The following is a 22,541-nucleotide window of genomic DNA, read 5'->3' as shown; positions in this document are numbered from 1 at the left end:
AACTTAGGAGCTATTGTTTTATAATGTTTGTTTTTAAACTCAGGCTCAGAAGAAATTCCTTAGAAATGTTATAAATACTAGATTTTCTCAGATCATTCCTCTAAGACTATTTAGCCTATGATATAAACTATTAAAGTAGTAATCATGAGAACTAATAGTCAACACAGTTATAAGAACCTGTTTTTCAGACATCCTTACTTCAGCCAATATTTTCTTAGTATAAAGCACTGTGCTAACCTGAGTCAAATAATTAAAAGATAATTCCAGATTGAAAATCTTACAATCTAGCAGAACAGAAATATATTTAAACAAATATGCTGTGATAAAGTATGTACAAAGTATTGATTTATAAGATTAAAAATATTTTAAGTTCCAAATCTAGATGTCAGAAACACATCTTCCCTTATAAAATGCTTATTTATATACACAAAAAGTAACAAGTTACACATAAAATGCTACTTGATGTTTACTACCTGGTAATTTCCCATAATTCTTGAAGATATACTTGGCTGTTATCCACTAAAAGTAATTCTTATGCATAACAGCAATAATTTTCTTTCCTTAAGCAACTTTTCTCATAAATAAAATGGAACTGATTGCTGTAACAGAAGACTGACTGTTTAAGGGAAATATTTCTTTATATTCATGGAAATTTTATTAAAATAATGATACATACAGATAAGCTCAATCCAAAATATCTAACATTTAGGTGGGCTGTGGTTAAAAGGCTATTTCCACATCTGAATGGTCCTTTTGGGTCCAAAATTCTAGTATTCTATTTTCAGGATAGAATAGTGCAACTTTTAGGTTTCATCTGAAGTTACGAGACTAAATTTTCTGTACTATCTCCTCTTCTTATTTTGAATGTTGAATCATACATAAATATTCCTTAGGGTGAAATAGTTACTAGTAAAATAAACATTTGGTTAAAAGAAATAATGAATTTTCCTAATCACTTCTTAAGAAGACTAGGGTTTCAAATACAGAAATTCTAAATCCTATATCAATCCCAATGGATGCAAGCGATAACAAAAATTATTTATTTTTGGTACATAAACTTGTATATGCATATTACAAAAACTTCAAAAACTTCGGGAAAATAAAAAGAATAAAATAAAGATTATCCTCTGTCCATTCATGTATCTTTTTTTTAATTCAATATTTAAAATTCTATTGAAAGTCTATTCAAAATTGCTAACCTATCACTGAGAGGAATAGCTAACATGTATTAAATGTTCTCCTTACTCCAGGTATTGTGTTAAGTTCCTTATTCATGTTATTGTCTTTATTTTCCAGATGAGAAACCAAAACTTTAGATATTTGAGGGACTCACTCAAGTTCTCATGACTTATGAACGGCCACTGCAGGACTTGAACCCAGTTCTGCTGGCCTCCTCCATGCTCCTATCCAATGCCTTTCCCTTTCCTCCTTTGTCATTTGAAACATCTTCCTTATTACCTGCCCAAATTCTACCTACCCTTGAGGGATGTAAAAAGCTACATCCTCAGGAAATTTGCCTTGAACTCTACCTATTTAATATCTCTAATCACACATCACTAGAGAATTACTCTAGCAGAAAGTAAACTAGGGGTGACTGGTTAGCTCAGTTGATTAGAGCACGTGTTGTTATATAACACCAAGGCTGCGGGTTCGATCCCCGCATGGGCCACTGTGAGCTGCACCCTCCCTAAAAGAGTCAACTATGCCATTGTAGCATGAAAGCCATGTGTAACCAATGACCATACTGTTCCCCAATAAAAATTTTTTTAAAAAAAGAAAGTAAACTAATTCTGCTCAAAACAACATAACTTTATGTGTTACCTATAATGTGTAATATGTGAAACGGAAAGCAGGGCATTTATGGCCAATATTTCTTAAAGTGCAAAAGGTATTTACAGTCAGGTTATAAGCTCTATTTTTCCTTAAAGTCAGTAACATCACCATCTTGATTGACAATAGTTAGCAAGCATTTGAAAGTGAATTATGCTCTACTGGACATTGTCTGCATAATATTAAATTGACATGGTCACTGCCCTCTTTGAGCTTACAATCTAAAACAGATGTCATGCTATAAACAAACATAAAAAGAGATAAAGGTGCCTACATACATCTGTTCAACAATTGAAATACAATGCATGAAATGCTTATATTATATTCCTGTCACAGTGTAAGTGTTGTATGTGTGCGTGTGTAGGAAATTGAAATGTTCATATTCGGGGTCGAGGTAAGCATTTTTCAAATGCAGGTTTTGTCTGTATAAGAAGGCAACAGCCCACATCTGTGCAATTGGGACTTTATTAGAAGAATACAGATGTCAATCACCACAGAATAACCACTGTACACATGTGAACCAGATGGTCCCATGTAAAATAACCCAGGGTGTTTCACAGATGAATCACTGAAAACGTAATTACACATCAGTCCTGGTTTATTAGTAACAGGTCCACTTATGTGGAAGCCATATGGTGCTATCCATTCTGAAGTAGTGGAAAATACAAAAATGGGTACTTTAAGATGTTCAAATATAAACTCCTCTGCTGCTGCTTTGCTATATTATCCTTGTGGCGGGGTAAGTGATGATTATATGTGTTCAGTCAAATGTCTTTAGGACAGATGTCTATTGCTACCTCTTATTAGCAAAGATTGTGCCAATAAAGTTTACATTATATCCTCTCCTTTTCAAAGGATTTTACTTCCACAGAAAATAAAACATTTAGTGGCTGCACAACTCCTATATGCCTAATTAATGACTTTGAGGGTAAATATTCATTTACAATACCTCAGAATGTGAGCTCAGTCTTAAACTGTTACAAATGTTGTTTTTTGCATAGTGTTTAAATGTTGATTCAGTATGGATGGATTCACGACAGGTCAACAAAGTCCTATGTAAGAGCTGTGAGGAAGCATCTATGTTTTACAATGCCAATTCTCTGAGCTCCAAGGGTCACTAGTCTGCGTTTCATAAAGCTGTCTACCTATTGACATAATTCATTTGCTTGTTTTCTTCCTATGTTGCAGCACTGCCTGACAAATAGAAATGGGACTCTTTAGTTAACAGCAAAGCCTTTTAAGAGGAGTTTCATTTTCTGCTTCAAAGAGGCTCTTTCAAACAAAGAAAATCAGCATGCTCAGTGTACTGGGAACAGTTCGGTTAGGAAACTACATACACCAGGAGGGCCAATGGTATCAAAGGTGTCCAGGGTATGGTACCCGACCATCCCTGCTGCACTGTGAGACTGAGGTGGAGGCAGTTTATTCTCAAATAATCTAGGCCCTTGGCATGGAATACTGAGCAGTATTTTAATGCTTTTGCCCCATAGTTTTCTTTTGTTTGTCTGACTACATAGTCAAAAACTCTCCTGGCAGGTTGTTTTGCTGTCTTCCCCTCTCTCTAGCTTAAAATGGTTTCTTATCAGCATTAAAACGGAAGACCCAAACCTGTGACCTTAAATCACTCCTCAGTGTTTTCAATAATTTAATAAAAGTTTTATGTAATATTTGATGCACATACACGTAACATGTAAATATATATATATATATATATATATAAGTTATATGAAGCATAATAGTAAATCAAACTCCTGTGTTGCTACCATCACTTAAGAATATAACATTACCAGTATGGTTACATCCAAACTGGTCCTTCTGCAACCTGCTCCCCTTGTCTCCATGCGAAGGTATAACCCTATCCTACATTGAGTGTTAATGATCCCTTTGCCTTAGAAAGACAAATTTTATTATACACATACATATTCCTAATATACATGCTGCTTTATTTGTGAGCTTTATAAAAATGGAATCACACCATGGCTAGTCTTCTGTGACTGGCTCCTTTCACTCAACGTTAAGAAACTATGAGTCATCCATGTCGTTCACTTTCACTGCTGCGATTTATTATATCATGTGGTTATATATATATATATATATATATATATATATATATATATATATGTATTTGTATATACCGGGGTACCAAAAACATGTATACACATGACTTGTATTCATCTTTTGTTATCGGTATATGTTATTACAATTTTAATACAGCTTTTTCCCTTCTTAAAATGTGTATGCATTTTTTGGCACCCTCTGTATATTGCTAACAAAAACAATGCTGTGATGAATACTCTTATATAAAACTTTTAGAACACATGTACTAAAATTTCTCTTTGGTAATATGCCTAGGATCTGAATTTCTGGGTCATATTATGTGTGAATGTTTAACCTTTTTTTTAAATTTTAACAAAATAATGCCAAATTGTTTCACAAAGTGTTCAAACTAATTTCCCCTCCCATTAGCAGTGTTTAAGAGTTGGTTAATTCCTCTCCCAACATTTGATACTGTCAGAACTTAAAATTCTTGTAAAATGAGGTTAAATGGTGTCTCTCTGCAGCATTTAAAATTTTTTTACCTTTTAGGTTGAAAGAAAAGTTGTAGAAACTATATTATTTGAAAAATAGTTGCCAATACGATGTCCCTGTTATGTCACTACTTTTGTATTTGGTGAACATAAATACCCTTATAAACATTCTCCTACTTAACCACAATACAACCATCAAAATCAGAAAATTAACACTGACATGTTACTGCCATCTAATCCTCAGGCTTCATTCAGTTTTCAATAGTCCCAATAATATTCTTTCTAACAAAAGAATCCAGTTCAAAAATCACACATTACTTTTGTCTTTTTTTCTCAGTTTCTCAACCATTTATTGGAACTTTCGACCATTACGGGCCAGTTATAATTTAGAATGTACTTAATTTGAGTTTGCCTGATATTACCTCATGGTTTGATTGAAGTCATGTACCTTTGGCAGGACTATCACAGAAGTACTGCTGTGTTCTTCTTATCACATCTGATCAGGTGGTGTAAGATTTCAATGTGTACCGTTACTGATGCTGTTCACTTTGATCACAGAGTAGTGTTTGCCATGCCTCTCTACTATAAAGTTTCTCTTTCCCCCTTTGTAATTAGTAAGTGTTTTATGGAGAATTAATGAAGCTGACCTTTTTTCCCTATGTTTAAAAGCGGTTTGTGTATTTCTTCTCTGAAATACTGGCTTAAGTCTTTGGCCCTTTTCTACTGGGTTGCTTGTCTTCTACTTTATTGACTTGGGAGGAGAATACAAATTCTTGGTCAGTTATATAGGTTGCAAATATTATCTCAGTATATGGGTTGTCATTTTCTTTATGATGTCTTTTGATGAACTCTTTATTTTAATGTGGTCAAATTTATACATATTTTCTTCAATGGGATGTACTTTTTCAGCCTTATTTAAGAAACTAGTCTTCCTCAAGGCCTTAAAAATATTCTCCTGTGTTTTCTTCCATTTTTTTGAAATTTTGCCATTTACACTTTTATTTCATTTGAAATTTACTTTCATGTAGGTGAGAAGAGGATCAAATTTCATTATTTTTTCAGAGAAAACAAATTGTCCTAGTGTATAGTTGACCCTTACCCTAACGAGTAGTATTACTGCTTTTGTCTTATACAAAATTTGCATATAAGCATGAGTCTATTGTTAGAACCTTGTGTTTACTTTACCTAGTTGTCTATGTTAGTGTCAATATCATACTTTACTAATTACTATTCCTATATAACAAGTGGTGATATTTGGTAGGGAAAGTTCCACCATTTTATTCTTCTTCAGGACTGTTTGTCTCTTCTTAGACTTTTGTTCGTCTATGCATATTTCAGAACAACTTGCCAAAGTCTTGTTGGGATTTTCATTACAAACAGAGTATATAAACAGATAATTTTGAGATAAACATAATTTTTATCATACTGAATCTCCTGATCTTTTAAATATTAAATCCATTTTTTTAAATAAATTTAATCCTTGTATATTTTGAATTACATTTTCTAATAATTTGATGCTGGGGTAGAGAAACACAATTGACTTTTGTATTTTTAGCATATACTGAGCCACTTTGATAAATCTCTTATTAATTCAAAGTATTTATCTGTAGATTCTTTAGGATTGTCTATGCAGTTAATTGTATAAGCAGTAAACACTGAACATTGTTTTTCTTTCCAAGTTTTATACATTTTATTTCTTTTCATGCTCTACATGCACAGGCTACAACCTCCAATACAATATTGAATAGAAATAGTGATTATGGCAATCTTGATTTGAAGAAATGCTTCTGTTTCTCTTGAGTTTTGGTTGGGATATATGGAAATTCCTATAAATCCTCTTTCAAAGAAATTTTATTATTAAAATAAATATTATTAAATTTCTATGTCCCAACTGAGTTGATCACTTGGTTTGTCTCTTTTTATCCATTGATAATGTGGTATTATAATTATTCCTTCCTGAAATAAACCCAACTTTTTCATCACGTTTTTTTTTTTATGCTTAAAAATTGCTAGATTTAGTTTTCAAACAGTATTCAGGATTTTTGCACCTATGTTCAGGAATAAGACTGGTCTGTAATTTTATTTGTCAAACTCTTGCTTTTTCATTTTTTTCTTTTGGTTCTGGAATCGAGGTTATATGTTAGCCTTAAATAATTAGTTGGGGTGTTCTCCTACTTACTTTACCAGAAAAGTTTGATATTAACATGAGGTCTGACAATTAAGTTCACAAACTCATCCTAGAAAAAGTGCTACATACCACATTGCTGAATATCGCTATGATCATCTTTGAAGTACTCTCCTTGGGAAGCTATGCACCAACGCCAGTGCCTAGTTCACCCTTCAAAGCAATTTTGGAACTCTTTTTCTGGAATGTCCATAAGAGCTGTCTACGTTTATCCTTGATATCCTGAATGTGATCAAAATGTCTTCCTTTCAGTATTTCCTTTATCTTTGGGCAAAGAAAGAAGTCATTGGGGGCCAGATCAGGTGAATAGGGAGGGCGTTCCAATACAGTTATTTGTTTATTGGCTAAAAACTCCCTCACAGACAGTGCCGTGTGAGCTGATACATTGTCGTGATGCAAGAGCCATGAATTGTTGGCGAAAAGTTCAGGTCATCTAACTTTTTCATGCAGCCATTTCAGCATTTCCAAAGAGTAAACTTGGTTAACTGTTTGTCCAGTTGGTACAAATTCATAATGAATAATCCCTCTGATATCAAAAAAGGTTAGCGACATCATTATAACATGTTTGCGAACTTAATTGTCAGACCTCGTATAGCTTGTTTTTGAAAAACTGAGGAGCTTCCTCCAAAAAGAATTCGCATTTGTTTCTACTGAGAGCAAGAGGGCACTACCCAAGGGTTACACAGATCCTAAAGCAGTCTTCCAACGGCTGTGCCCAATCAACACTTTTATCTCAGAGCAGCCTTGCTTTTCAGTTTGTTTACTGCTCATAGCAAGGTGCCTATTGTGGTATATATATTTATGAAGGACTTAGTTGTATTTTAGTGGAAGGACCTCTCAGAATGTCTAGTTTGTCACAATGTCAGACAGAGATTCAGTAGTTTTAATTTAATAAGTCATGTTTTGTCATGGAAGAAGTACTAAGTTTGCAGACAGATAATGTTGGATTAAAATCATGGTTCTGTCACTTTAGTGATCATGTGATTTTGAGGAAGTCTGAACTTTTCTGAGCCTATCTCTTCTTTAAATTGGGGATACTAATCCCTCTTTTATATGACTGTTCATAAATATATAACAAAATATAACATTTAGTGAACACTCAGAGCCAGACACTGTTATTAGTGCTTATAGGTATTAACCCACGTAGTATTCACAATAGCCTTATGAGAAAGTATCATTATCATCTCCTTTAGATAGTTATATAAAAGTAGAGGATGTTAAGTAACTTGTCCAAGGTCATCAAACTAATAAGTGGAAGAGATGAGATTCAAACCTAAAGACCTGCTCTGTTGTTAAAAAAAAGTTATGATTTGCGGTATCAAATCATTTAAATTATGTTAAAAGCATTTACTGGCACATTGTAAATACTTTCAAATAATAGATAAACTTTTATAATTGTTAATAGTGAAAGAAATTATAAGGCAAATGGGTAAACAAACATGATACACCCACACATAGGGTACTGCTCACGAAAAGCAAAGAACTACTGACACAGTTCTACATGGAAGAGTCTCCAGGGCATGATGCTAAATGAAAGGAGTCAGACTCAAAATGGCTCCATATTGTATGATTTTCTATGACATTCTGGAAAAAGCAAAACTGTTGGAATAGATACGTGGTGGCTAAGCTGCGTATGGAAGAGAGTACTGACTAAAAACAGGCATGACAAAACTTTTGGACATGATGGAAATATTTCATAGCTTGATTGTATGTTTGCCAAAATTCATAGAACTATACACCTAAAAATGGTGAATTTGACTTTATGTTAATTATACCTCAATAATCAAAACAAAATTAAAAATCAGTTAGCAATTTTTCCCCTGAAAGAGTATTTTTTTTTTTTTTTTAGCTGAGCCATCCTGCCACCTGTGGGCAGCTCAGCTCGGGCCAGGACTTGAACCCCTGTTGCTCAGAGCTCGCACCCTTGAGTGAACTCTTAATCAAATGAGCCACTGGGCCAGCCCTTGAAAGAGTATTTTTAAGCTACATTCATGATGAGCTTTTGTCTCTGATTAACGTAAAAGAGTTATGCCATTATTTTTAAAATCTACTGATTTAAAAATAATACAGTGTACTATTAATTGCGAAACATGGAACAGCAATAAGAGTTCCTTACCAATCCTCTGGGAATGAAGAAAAGCAATTAAGAAAGTGGGCTTGCTAGTTTCAAACTGTCAAGGGATGCTTAATATGCTTCTTTAGATTTTCTATTTCTTTCTACACTCTTTAAGAAATAGATTACAAGCTGCTTTCTGGCAAGAATTACTTGCTATAAGATCAAAAGAAATGTAACTGTACAGTACTAAAAACTCATGTTATGCAATGACAAAATTAGACTTGTCAAAGCAAAACTTCAAGAAATAAACCATATTGTAGTTCAAAATGGAAGAGTGGAAAATGTGATGTTAGTAAAATATATAGATCCAAGGTGGATTTTCCCATAAATATTAAATGTGAAATGGCTGAAGCTTCGTTAGAAGGATTACTTAATTTTTTCAATTATGCTTAAAAAATTAAAGACAGATTCTATTATGAAGAGTAACTAAATAAAATGGATTTTGGAGGAAAACTGCCTATTAGTAATAAGAGAATCTGAGTTGAAGCAGGTAAAGTCACAATTTTTTAAAGTACAATAGGCTCAAATATGCGATAATTTTGATTATGAAGCAGAAACATTTCCAGCCTCACTGCAAAAGGGGAATATTGACTTTGGAATTAGGTCATAGTAGAGAGTAGACTAGGAAATGTTTACCATGTCAAAAAAGCCTGTTTTGTTCCACGTTGTGATAGGAACCAATTCATGAAAGAAAATCGTTTGAAGGGATTCCATTTTATCTGTGAAAGTAGCAAAAAATGGGGAGAGGTCCTGTAAACATGATTAACTGAGACTCATATCAACCTTCTGAGTTCCCAGTAAGTCTGTTTTCAAATGATTTTTAGTCTGCTTTTACAGAGTGGGCCTGTTTTTGAATTCAGATGGTGACAATAGGTATATTACCTTGAGTCAATCAAAATCTTTACTTTCCTGACTACCTAGTGTTAAATAGGTCCCAACCTTAGCAAAGTCTTACAGCTAATTACAAAGCATATTGTTTTCTAATAATAATAATAATAATAATAATAATAATAAAATGTCCTGTATTTTCTGTCTCCCAACTGTATGAAAAAGATACAAGAATAGCAAAAGCTAATCCACTGCCTGTATTAAAAAAAAAAAAAGCACTGATGTACAGTTGTAATTTTTATAAAAGTCACATTAGAATATCCGCTGACTAAACTGGTAGTTACTTTTCAGCCTAGTTTTCCTATTTTTGTCAAATGGTGACAAACAGAAGTAATTTCTTGTCTAGAGACTAGCAGACAAAATAATTTCAGAATGACTTAAGTTTCCAGGCTTAAGCTTGGCGTGGATAGAAACCAGAGAGATGGTGACAATAGGACTATATTTTTGTTAACAGAGTAGCCAACACACACAACTTATGAAGAATCATTGAAAATTAATGGAAAGGTTTACATCTATGTAAATGAATATTAGCATTATACATGAAATATTGGATATCTGATTATAAAACTAAGAGATAAATATATATTTTAGAATAGTCATAGAAATTGTTTGTTTTGCAGTAGACATGTAGAAATTGTAAAATGAAAAGTAGAAATTGTAATATATTTAGAATGAATCTTTCTATAAGTGAATATTAGCATTTGTTTTGCTCCTAGATGTTGCTATACTATTATACTATTATCCTGCTTAGTTTTATAGGTATCCCAAGTGATATACACAGGAAAAAAAAGAAACTAGGCTCATAGGAATAATGAGAGGATTTCCTAAACCATGTGCCACCCATCATTTAAGCATAACTCTTGTGCACATGAATAAAATATATTCTTATTTTTATCAATAGGAAAGCTCTCTTTGACCACTGGCAAAAACAAACAAACAAACAAACAAACAAATAAACCAACGAAATACTGCCATCTGTCTAAATGAATACATCTCTTTCAGTTCTATGTCTATTTATAATGCATTTGGAACAACAGTTTTCAGACTGTTATTGGAGGTAATCATCTCAGAAAACCCTCTGCCAAAATAATACATGAAGTGAGACCTCCCTGACTGGCTGAGTTTGCAAACCTATTTTTAACTGTGGTGTAGACATGGTTCAATTTACCAAGTGTTTAGGCCAGAAGCCAGAGAGGTCTGGAGAGGGGCTGTGAGCTCCAAGGTTCTCAGGTGAGCTGGAGACACTGAGGAGGGGGGCAAGCACTGGGCTTCCACAGGAAGCCACGTAAGTGAATATGGCTAAGCTGGCATTTAAAATTTTTATTCCTTAGTGCTTTGGGAAATGCCAGTATTTGGCCTCTTTCCCTACAAAATTGAAAAGTTTGATAATGCCTAATGCTGTGAAGGATGTGGAAATGAAATTCTCAGTATCTAGCGATCAGCTAATCCACTTCTTGGCTCTGGAAAAATAACTAAAATCAAAGACTGCCAAATAACTTTTACTTTCCTTGTCAGCCCTGGATAAACTAATTGTCCTTTATATGATCATTTTTTTGTTTTTTTTTTCCTTTGTCTCACAGCCAAATCACTGATACCTGATGCATGTCGTATTAAATCTCCATTTGATTTACAACATCTTTTCTTTACCATCCTCTCTCTCCGATATTTAAAGCAACTTTGAAAATAGATTTCAAAACTCATCCAAATTCTGTCCAGGCTACAAAATTTCTAGGGGTCCCCAACACAGTATCTGATGTTTTGATCAGTCATCCTCACTATTTCTGTTTAATTCTGACAAAAGAACACAGAAAAATGACCTCTCTATATTTTTTCCTTGGCCAAAAACTTCTAAGAAAAATTCTTATTAATCCAAATAAATTGAAAAAAGAGAAGAGAAATATTTTTATTAAATTTATTTCCTTATTTTCATTACAATTTGAGGGACTGGTAATTATTTGTATAACTGGCATATATAATTTCTCTTGTCCTAACTGACTGGCACCATTGAGATGCTATAATCAAAATTCCCATGTAATAACTTCTCTAAAACTCTCAGCTACTGGCAAGGACAGGATATAATAATTATTCTTTACTTATCTAACACCAGAATATTCCTTTACCTTACCCATAGCATATATGATATTAGTCTTTTCAAGAATGCTTCATAGCCTTTTATATTCTTTTTTGATAAATATGACTAATCAAAAATTTTAAAAATCAATTAAAATTATTTTAGGGCTTACTATTTCATGAAATAAAATATGCATTTCCAAATATAGTTTTGTATTATAAAACTCACCACACTTTTTTTGTTTGTTTGTTTCTGCATTTTGGCATGCTCTTCCTTGCTTGGAAATCTCTTACTTTTACTTGAAGCCTCAGCTCAGATCCTCGAAGTAGATTTATGGAACTTAAATAAACTGTTGGCCTTAATGTTCCACCCCTCTACGCCCACTCCCTTTCCCACATCCCTCCCATAGGGCTCTCACTGCATCATAATTATTAGTTTTTGTGTTTGTTTCTTTCACTAAATGCTGAGTATCTCGGTATATTCATTTCCTGTGACCGCTGCAACAAATTACCACAAACATGGTGACTGAAAACAACATACATTGTACTCTCTCACAGTTCAGGAGTCCAGAATACCAAAATCAGTATCACTGGGTCAAAATCAAAGGGTTGGCAGGGCTAGGCTCCCCCATATCTGCTAGGGTAGAATCTGTCGCTTGCTTCTTCCAGCTTCTGGTGATAGTGGCATTCCCTGGCTTGAAGACAGATCACTCCAATCTCTGCCTCCACTGTCTCATCACCTTCTCTCTCCTCTTCTGTCCGTGTCAATCTCCATGTACCTCCATCTTATAAGGATATATGTAATTGAATTGAAGTCCACCTCAATACTCCAGCATAATCTAAAACAATCTCAAGAACCTAAACCTAATCACATCTACAAACTTTTTGGCCATATATGGTAACATTAACATGTTTCAGGGATTAGGATGTGGACATCTTAGGGGAAAATTATTCAGCCTACTCAGTGAAAGGGAAGTATCTTATTTATGTTGATACTTTCAGTCCTTAGCATATTACCTGGCACAGAGCAATACAGGTGCTATATAATTGTGGAATAAACAAATATATACATAAGCTCACTGAGGTTTTAATTGTGTGTAAAGTCATGCAAAATTATGAGTTTACAGTGTCCAGTAGAATCCAGCACTGAGAAACACTGACTAGGAGCTTTCACAGGCCAATAGTAATGTTTCCAGTGGCCGTCTATACTGAATAACTGAATTTCTTTTATAATTAGGACCCCATTCAACATTTAACAATATTTAAGAATTACACAGACGTCAAGCAAGGAAAAAATTCTCCACCCAGCACAATTTACAAATAATTAAGTAACCGTTAAGTGTGAAAGCATAGAATATACAGTAAAATAAAAAAAGTTTACAAGTACAAGCTTATTATTTTTCCAATTAAAAATATAATTCACACATTTGCAGTTATCTTTTAAAGGCTTGGTTTATTTAAAAAGCACAGATATTAGATAATGAAATAGTCACTAACTCACAGAAATCAGTTGAATCTCTCAGGTTGCTTATGATTTTCTCTGGTGAATGTCTAGCTGGTTTCCTGATCTTTGTGCTATTTAGGTGTGACTTAATCATGGGTAATGAGGTGACAGAATCACAACACATTACCACTTCTGTGCATCTTGACTATGGATGATAAATGTCTTGACAGAGGCCATTCTTCAGGGAACAGCACATTTCTGCCATTGTATTATGTTCCTATCTGTATTCCACAATTTCTGTTAATGCTATGAAATACGACCACTATGACTGTGCCTGTGAGGTGGACAGATCTAACTCGCTTGGATGCTTTATGAGACATCAAGCTGTTTTTATGGCTGTTCTCAAAAGGTATTTGAGATTAACAGCAATTTTAAAAATAAAAATGTTAGCACATTAACCTTATTAATAAATACTCATATATGTTGTGGCTTCATAGAACTTAGAAGGCTACCAAAGAAGAATTCAATCTAAGCTTTTCTATATTATGAGCATCAAATGTTTCCATGAAGGAGAGGAATCTAAAATCTCTGATAACACCTATTGCCAAAAGAGTTGGAGATGTTCTGGACGTATTCTGCTATGTCATTCCAAAATATCTGATGAAATTTGTGGCAAATTTTGCAACTCTAAAAAAATGAAGTGAAACTGATGAATAATTATTGTAGCCCTAATACCCAAACTATTGTTTACTGAATATTAGACAACACTATCTATTGAAAGTCGTTATCTATCATCTAGATCACTTAAATTATTATTCCTTTCCAATTTGGGTGCAGAGAATGCGAACTGTTAATACATAACAAGTTCACTAACAATTAGAACTTTTTTATGCGATCAAATGATTTTCTTTCACAGGCCATGTTTCACCTAAAAACTGTGTTAAAAGATAATTATCAAACTATAGGATTACTTTACTTTTATCCCTTTATTAGAGCAAGGGATATGATTTAATTTGACTGATAGTTTTTTTTTTAAACTGGTATCTACCATGTGTCATGATTATGCTTTTTAAAGAAATATGTGTTAAAGTAACATTTACTACAGGAAAAGTCTACAGTGTTAGAGATATTTGAGTATAAAAAAGGAGATATCTGGGACAAGGATGTGATTAAGTAATTAAATAATATTGATGAAGATTTTATTTAACCTTATATTCTTGTCTGGACATAAGATGTCTAGTAATTTTTTACTCATAAAGGCATCAGCAACAAATAACATACAGAAATTACTATCCTTATGAAACATATTTTAATGAAAAATGAGACAAATAAAATAAATTTCATATAATATCTTAGAGAATGAAATGTTCTATGGAGGAAAATCTAAAAAGGAAGCAGACTGGGAGTGGGGTGGGATTATAATATTAAATAGTATGATCAAGATGATTTTATTAAGTTGAAATGTGAGCTAAGATATGAAGGGGGAGCGAGTCAGTATCTAAAGAAAGAACATTCCAGGCAGAGGAATGCTTGACCAAAAGCAGTACTACAACTGATGTGCTTAGAGAATGCAAGTATATAGGAAGCTGGTGTGGCTGGAGCAGAGAGAGCAAGTGGGAGAAGAATAGGTAAGCTCAGAGAGGTAAATAGGGAAGACAGGTTAACACTGGGGGAGTAACAACCCAACATCAATATCCTGCAGCAGTAGACTGGTGACACGTATCATGAGAAATCTGTACAATGAGATACTTCGGGACCATCACCAACAATGGGTTAGATCTCTCAATGTGTTGGTATTAAAAGATCTCATTGGACAGGTAAGTACTGTGCATGTACCATGATCGCATTTGTGTACATTAATATACACTCTTTATGTCAGAAAAATGCTTTCCAAAAGGATACATAAGAAAGCATCAATAGCAACCTTTACAGAGAAGATCCAGAGGTGTGTGATGTGGTATGAGAGAGGTTTTTACTCTTCATTTTATACTTTTCTGTATTCTTTTTTAACCATCTCTATATGTTACTTTTACTGTTAAAAGACAAAAACAAAAAGAGCTGATTGTATATCTGCAACACTGTCTCTTTTCAGTGAAACCTCATCAGCAGCTGATGTTAGAGTTTGCAGTTTGCCCTTTGGATGCCATCTCAGCATCCTGAAATGAATTTTGCAAGTATTCTGTTTCCTAACTTCCTTTCTCGGGCTTATTCCAATGATTGTATTAAGTCATAACAATTTCACTCGGAAAAATCAGTTCCTCAATTTGAGCCTCTTGGCTGCTTAGCAACTACATCAATCTTAGCACTTTCATTCCCGTAACTTCTCCATGCTGACTTGTGTACCAATCAACCAGAATCACCCATATGACTATCTTCCCCACTCCGTCCTGCAGATAAGCTATGTCCTCCATCATCCAAAAATGCATTTCCTACTCTCCTCAGAAAAACAAAGACTCAAAACTCTCCTCCCACATGAAGACTCCCTGAATTCATTTCCAAATTATTTTCATCACTCAGAACTTCCAAACATAATTTATCCTGTATTAACCACATGCAGGTTATCAGTTCTATTTTGCATTACACATGTACTCTCTGTAAGAACTGGGGCCAAGTCTTTCCTTTCAAAACTTCCTATCTTGCTCTTATATGATGCTCTCTATACAATAAGTGTTCCATCCATGTTGCTACAGGAACTGACTTACTTTTATAATTCCTATTGCTTAGAAAGCAAGTCCATAAAAAACATAGGGAATGAGGAAACCTAGAATGGTCATATAAATAATTTCAAATCCCCTGTGTTGAATTCTGTGGATTTTTCTGTTCATCTTTTCATGCCAGTCTCTAAGATCATTTTTTACTGCTGCAGGAGCTGGGAAGCTAAAAACTCTATTTCTCAGCCTCCTCTGTAAAACCATTGAGATATCTGGAAGGTGAAAATGAGGCAAATCGTCCCTCCTTGACTCATGTTAGTGTCTCCACAACAAGCAGAGTCTTGATGCAGTAAGAGGCTTGTCTGTAGCAGATTCCTGTGCTTATTTCCCAGCCTTCTGTGAGTCGAGGCAGTTGTGGCAGAGGTGGTGGCCAGAATACATGTCCCACGGCCACTCACCAGTTTCGAGGCAGCCCTGCAGAGGAGCTTCCTGGCAGCTCGATCAGGCCCTGCTAGTGGCTTCTTGTTTTCTGCCGGCAGCCGGGGGCAGAGTATCCTAGAGGCTCCCTGGAGCCCGTCCAGGCTTTCCAACGACTGTATGAGCACTTAATGCCTTATGTATATTACTTTTCTGTAGCTAAATTATGACAAACTTGGTGGCTTACACAATAGAAATGTAGTCTTTTACAGTTCCACAATTCAGAAGTCTGAAATAAATCTTAAGTAGCTCAAATCAAGGTGTTAGCAGGGTTCCGCTCCCTCCAGAGGCTCTAGAATAAATGCATTTCCTTGCCTTTTCCAGTGCCTAGAGCTGTAGTTCTTGCTTTTCCTGGATCACATCTCCTTCCCGTACATTCAAAGTCAGCGGCTCAGTGTCTTCTCTCTTTCTGACTCTGCTTCCATCGCATAGCCCCTTTCTCTTGTCATCTGAAAGCTCCCTCCTCCTCCTTCTAACAAGGACACTTGCAATGGCGTGTAACGGCTCATCTCAATGATCCACAATAATTTCTGCATCTCAGTACCCTTAATTACAGCTGCAAAATCCATTTGCCGTATAAGGTAACATTCATAAGTTCCAGGGATTGGAATCTGGGTATGTTTGGGGACTATTATGTAGCCTACCACCTATGCCTTCCTCTTTCACATGTCACCATATCAGGGAACATATTCTCAGATTCCAGCATTAGGAAGCTGACATCTTTAGGTGGGTGGGAGGAGGCATTATTGTGCCTGCCACAAAGAGGTACACAGAATAGATGTGAAAACATGATACAGAAATAATGAAACTTTGAGTGCTGCCAGGAGGATTTTTTTCTTCACCACATTCTCCACATCTGGCCCACCCTTTCTCTGTAGCTCTGCCTCCTGCTGCTCTCCTAGATAAACCTACCTGGAGTCAATGCACAGGCCACAAGTGACCAAGCTGCGTCCCTGCATGTGCTCATCTTGCTCCTCTAGGTGGAATGGCTCCTTCTCCTTCCTCTTCAGATCGCTTCCATCCTCCCAGTGACCACCAGAAATCCTTCCTTCTCCCGAAAATCTCCCCCCATCGTTTCAGCTTAAAGGGAGTTTGGGGAGCCTGTAGTGTTGCTTTTACCATCATAAGATCCGCGAACATGCGCAGTTATCTTCACATCTGACCACAACTTTATCCCCAGCAGGAATGTAAGCTCCTGGAGGCCAGATACTTTATTAGTGAATTAATTATTTGTAGTTAATTATCTATCATTCTTGAAGATACCAAAAGAAAAATCATACTAAACTTAAAGGCTATGTCTACTTTTTTTAAACAGTCATTTTATTAAATTGAGATACAATTGACGTAAAAAACAACAACACTGTGTAAGTTTGATGTGTTCAGTATGTTAGTTTAATACATTTATATATGTCTATTTTTATGCCCAGAATATGTATAGTTTTTCTCTAAACTTCCTGAAACATAAAAATTAGTTTTGAAATTCTTATTAATTTGCTGTGCTTTCACTTTGTACTCAGACCAGTCACCGATTGCAGAGACATGACATGACAGTACATGGTATGTAAAAAAATTCCTTTTTTCCTAAATCCTTAATTCATTTGTGAAGACCTCAAAATAATTTTTTGAGTTCAAAAGTATGTAACAATCACATTCCCATAAATATTAATAAAAGTAGCTGAACAGAGTCCAGTGAAAATTTCAGTTTTGATATTTCAATGTTAATGTGATTCCCACAATAGCCTTCTCAAAATGGAAAATTACATTTTCTAAGTATAATATTCTCTAGAGATTTGATCCTTTCTGTGCAATAAATAAAAAAGATGGTCCTCATTTCATGAATTCCCACACATGAAAACTTTGGAAAACTTAAATCAAATTTGGGCATTAGGGTAAAAATATCAGATAATGGAAATAATTACGACTCGACTGAATTACACAAAGATTTAATGATTACGAAATCTAAAATTTATTGGATACTTGTGGTTTATACAAGGAATAAACGTTAGTTTGAAATATTTCCTTTAAAAAATACAATTGTGATTGTATTTAGTGTTATTTTAAGTTTTAGGAGATGTATATGTATCAAGAATCTTTTTTTATTAGGTAAAAAAAGTACTTGTGACATTCCGAATACTTACGTTTTCTTAGAATATAAAGAGTAAATATTTTCAAGGAGAGAGATTTTGAATTAAGGACAAAAACCATGTTCAAAAATGTGGAAAACTTTTGGAATTGACCTTTCTAAGGAAACCAGGAAACCATTTTGTAAATGCTTGTGTGTGTGATGTGCTGTTGAGTCAGCTCCAACTCCTGGCAACCCTATGAAGGAGTGATGTCTTCAGTGTCCTGTCCTCAGCAGCCCTGCTCAGATCCTATAGACTCATGGCCATGGCTTCTTACATGGAGCCAATCCATTTCATATTCGGTCTTCCTCTTTTCCTGCTGCCTTCTATTTTTCCCAGCATTATTGTCTTTTCCAAATGCTTGCATCCATGTATGAAACAGCATTTTTATTCTCCAAAATATAAATGGTTAAAAGTGGCCTATTTCTATAATATGCTATTAACTTATTCCCATACACATATTTTTTCAAATATCCCACACCATGTATTTCTACTTTTATCCATTTGCCTGTGCTTCTACCTATTCACCAATCCATGATATTTGTGTCTATTATATTTAAAAAAATGAAGTGCTCACAATGAGTCAATGCTTTCTTGGTAATATGACTACCCAGGAATTTCTCACTGGACTCACACTTCATTTTATTGGTGAAACTCTGTCTTCGAATAAAATTCTGGAGAAATCACCCCACAAAATAATAAAACATTGAACTGCTCTGGGAATGAGGGAGAGGAGGTGGGACGAAGACCCTCTCATTTACCAGCTCCCTTGGTCTTCCAAAATATATTTGACAAATGTTTAGGGCTTCATGAAATGTAGTCAGAAAAAGGGAATATATAATATACTTTAATAAGAAACAGAGTATATCTACATGCTTCATAAAGATTTTCTTCACAAAAATTAAAAATAAGGTTCAATCACCTAGTGTTACTTGATCTGGGATTTTCTATCTGGAATTCCATATGGTGCTAGACAGCTAATCTTTTACAGTGTGTATATTTAGTAAAGAGTTGTATATATTACCACAAAATGCCTCCTGGCTTTCACCTTATTTTTGCAGTTCTCTCAACCTTCCCACACTATGCCTTACATGTCAATTAAAATAAGAACTGCTAATGGCAGAAACTTTGACTAATTAGAATAATACTTGGTTATGGAAGGGACTGATGCTAAATAAATCCTGATTATTTTTTATTAGATAATTCCTCACCTACAGACTTAAACTGTCAGCCTGCCTAATGCCTATTAAACTTTGTCAAATATAAATATGTATGTATATATATGAGTGTGTGTGTATTTATACATATATACACATACACATATACATGTATACAAATTCTTGTTTTTCCACTATATGAAAGAAAAAGATGTACCTTTTCTTTGTTGTATGTTGGATTACGTAGGAAATGTTTGTGAACAATTAAAAAAAATGAAAATGAAAAAAGTCCCTGTGGATGTTTTGTGTATCTTGGTTTTTTGTGTTGATAAATAAAAGTCCACTTCCAAAAAATAAAACTCCCATAATGCTAGAATTGACGTGTGCCCAATTTGAACTTTGGTGTGAAGCTTCCTGACAGTCATGACGGGGTAAGCCTTCCACCCCGGTCTAGGACACTCTGCTTAAGATTCTCTTAAAACATTTTTAAAAACTCTCTTTACAGGTTTTTTTTTTAAAGACACATATCCTGTTTTGCTTTAAAAGTATAGATTTTGTGCATTTGCTCATCCCTTAGCTAAACTATAAGTATATTCAAGGAGCTACATTAGGAAAAACTGGTAGCCCCTCAGTGTTGAATGTAGTGTGGAATGTTTCAGGATTGTTTGTGGAAAGGCCAGAGATAGAAATGTTACCTATTCTTTAGAGAACCCCTCCGCTACCTCTAAACCCCAAACAACTGTCAGAAGCAATGTATAACTACTGTTTTAGAACAAATGAATAAACGTTACTAGTTTGAATTAAAGAAATTAAAAATCCCAGCAGAATTACTTAAATACTTTTAGAATTCTATTACCAAGAAGGTGGTGTGTTAAACTGAAACATTTGAGGAAAAAGTCTGGTGCCCTTTTTCACTATTTGGCCTTAGAACTTGAAGTCTAACTTCCAGAAGCTAGAACACATGGCTGGGGGAGAGGGAGTGAAGGTAAGGGCGGTCTGTCTTGAGCAGAGTAAAAAACCTTGGATCCCAAATACAAGCAATTCTAACTAGTTGCTCCCACAGAAATAAGGTCTAACCGAAGAGTTCAACATGCAAATATTGGAGAGAGTTACAAAATTTCCTTTCCTGTTACCCCTCTTTTCTTGGTGTGTTCTATTCTTTGTTCTGTATTTTATGCCACATGTGGGAAGAAAGAAGCCACAAGGATGAGTCAAGATTTCCAGCCTCTTTCTTAAAGTCACGACCCCAGCTGACATAATGCAGATTCCTGTTGCTTCATCAGTACTTTCACCAGAGTTAGGGAGGGAGGCTGACACTGTGGCTTTGCTCACATCATCCACGTTCCATCAGTGCCATTTCTTGCTTACCTAATCTGAAAATCCTAAACTAGGCTAAGTATCAAACAACAATGTCTGGAAACTGTGTCACTCCGTTTCTATGATACTGACACTCCCTGTTGATCGTAAAATTATTCTTGTTAACATAAAATCTTAAAACCTTTGACACTTCAAAAACCAATCTTAGGAGAAGAGTCCACAATCCTTAAAAGATCTACCTGATTACTTGAATGTTTTAAGTTTGGCCCTGCTTTAAAAATGTGACTATAAAGTCTAACAAGAGAATTCAGTAACGATCTGTGATTTTGTGTACTGAAATGTTTTTGTTCTCATGTATAAAATGAAGTGAACATAGAAATGCCTAACTAATCTTGCATAAATTTTAATGTGATGACACAGTCTATGGTTTTTAATAACTATTCATTTTCCTATATCTTCATCTTCATGAATATTTACTGGTAGATATATAAGTGTCAATTATGAATCAGCTTTTTTTTTTAGCTGAGCCATCCTGCCAGCTGTTGGCAGCTCAGCTCGGGCCAGGAATCAAACTGCTGTTACTCAGAGCTCAAACTCTTGAGTGAGCTCTTAACCAGCTGAGCCACTCGGCCGGCCAAGCATTGTTAATTTTTGAATAGACAATACATGTACTACATACAAAAAATTTAAAGGTACAAAGTAGAACACGAAACCTAGCTCTCACTTCTATCCTTACACCTTTAGCCAATAGATAATATCTCCAGGAACTAACCTCAGCCATATTTCCAGGGATGATTGCAATGAAGCTGAGTATTAATGCTATCCGATCAATATACCAACCCTGTCTAAGTTAATGTGGTAGGCCATGATAAAGGACAAAATTTTCCAAAGGGTGTTCCTCTCAGAATATAAGCGTTTTGAAATGTTCTATCTAAAAGAGTTTAACTACCCAATCAATCATTTGGGAAATAGAACATATTCCTTAATCCATTTTGAGATTTAAATTACATATCGTAAGAACTCTGAGAATTTCCGACAAATATGTCTAACTTTGTTTAGTCTGGCATTTCTTAGCTTATTTTTACCACAGAACACCTTTTTCCTCCCCCTCAAGAACACTAATAACCAGCCTGTAACCTTAACTTATATTAGGTAGACTAAAGAAATCTGAATAAACTATGGACTTTGTTGATAACAAGGTATCATATGACTTTATTAACTATAATAAATGTATCATACTAAAGCAAGATGTGAATAATAGGGGAAGCTGAGTATGGTATATATGGAAATACTCTCGACTACCTTCTCAATTTTTCAAATTCTCAATTTTTCTTCTCCAATTTTAAATCTAAAACTGTTATAAAAAATAAAGCCTATCATGGGAAAATTGGACTGACACATGCAAAAAAATGAAACTGGACCACCTCCTTATGCCACTTACAAGAACAAACTCAAAATGGATTAAAGATTTAAATATAAGACCTGAGACCATAAAACTCATAGAAGAAAGTATAGGGTCCAAATTTGCAGACATTACCCTGAGCAATATTTTTACTGATACATCCCCGCAGGCTAGGGAAGTAAAAGAAAAAATGAACATATGGGACTACATCAAACTTAAAAAGTTTTCTCACAACAAAAGAAACCATAAATAAAACTAAAAGGATGCCTACTGAATGGGAGAAGATATTTGTTAATGATATATCTGATAAGGGATTAATATCCCAAATATATAAAATGCTCATGCAACTCAAC

At 34.7% G+C, this 22,541-nt stretch overlaps 1 protein-coding gene across 4 annotated transcripts in view; it reads right to left on the bottom strand.

The window, feature by feature from the left end:
* XRCC4 (X-ray repair cross complementing 4) overlaps positions 1-22,541 on the bottom strand; it is a 239,926-nt gene that overhangs the window by 15,310 nt on the left and 202,075 nt on the right. The gene's annotated exons all lie outside the window — the stretch shown is intronic.

Source organism: Hipposideros armiger, unplaced genomic scaffold, assembly GCF_001890085.2.
Source record: "Hipposideros armiger isolate ML-2016 unplaced genomic scaffold, ASM189008v1 scaffold_182, whole genome shotgun sequence".
Classification (NCBI taxonomy): Eukaryota; Metazoa; Chordata; class Mammalia; order Chiroptera; family Hipposideridae; genus Hipposideros; species Hipposideros armiger.
Note: the sequence above shows the minus strand (reverse complement) of the source record. Positions and strands in the feature narration are given on the sequence as shown.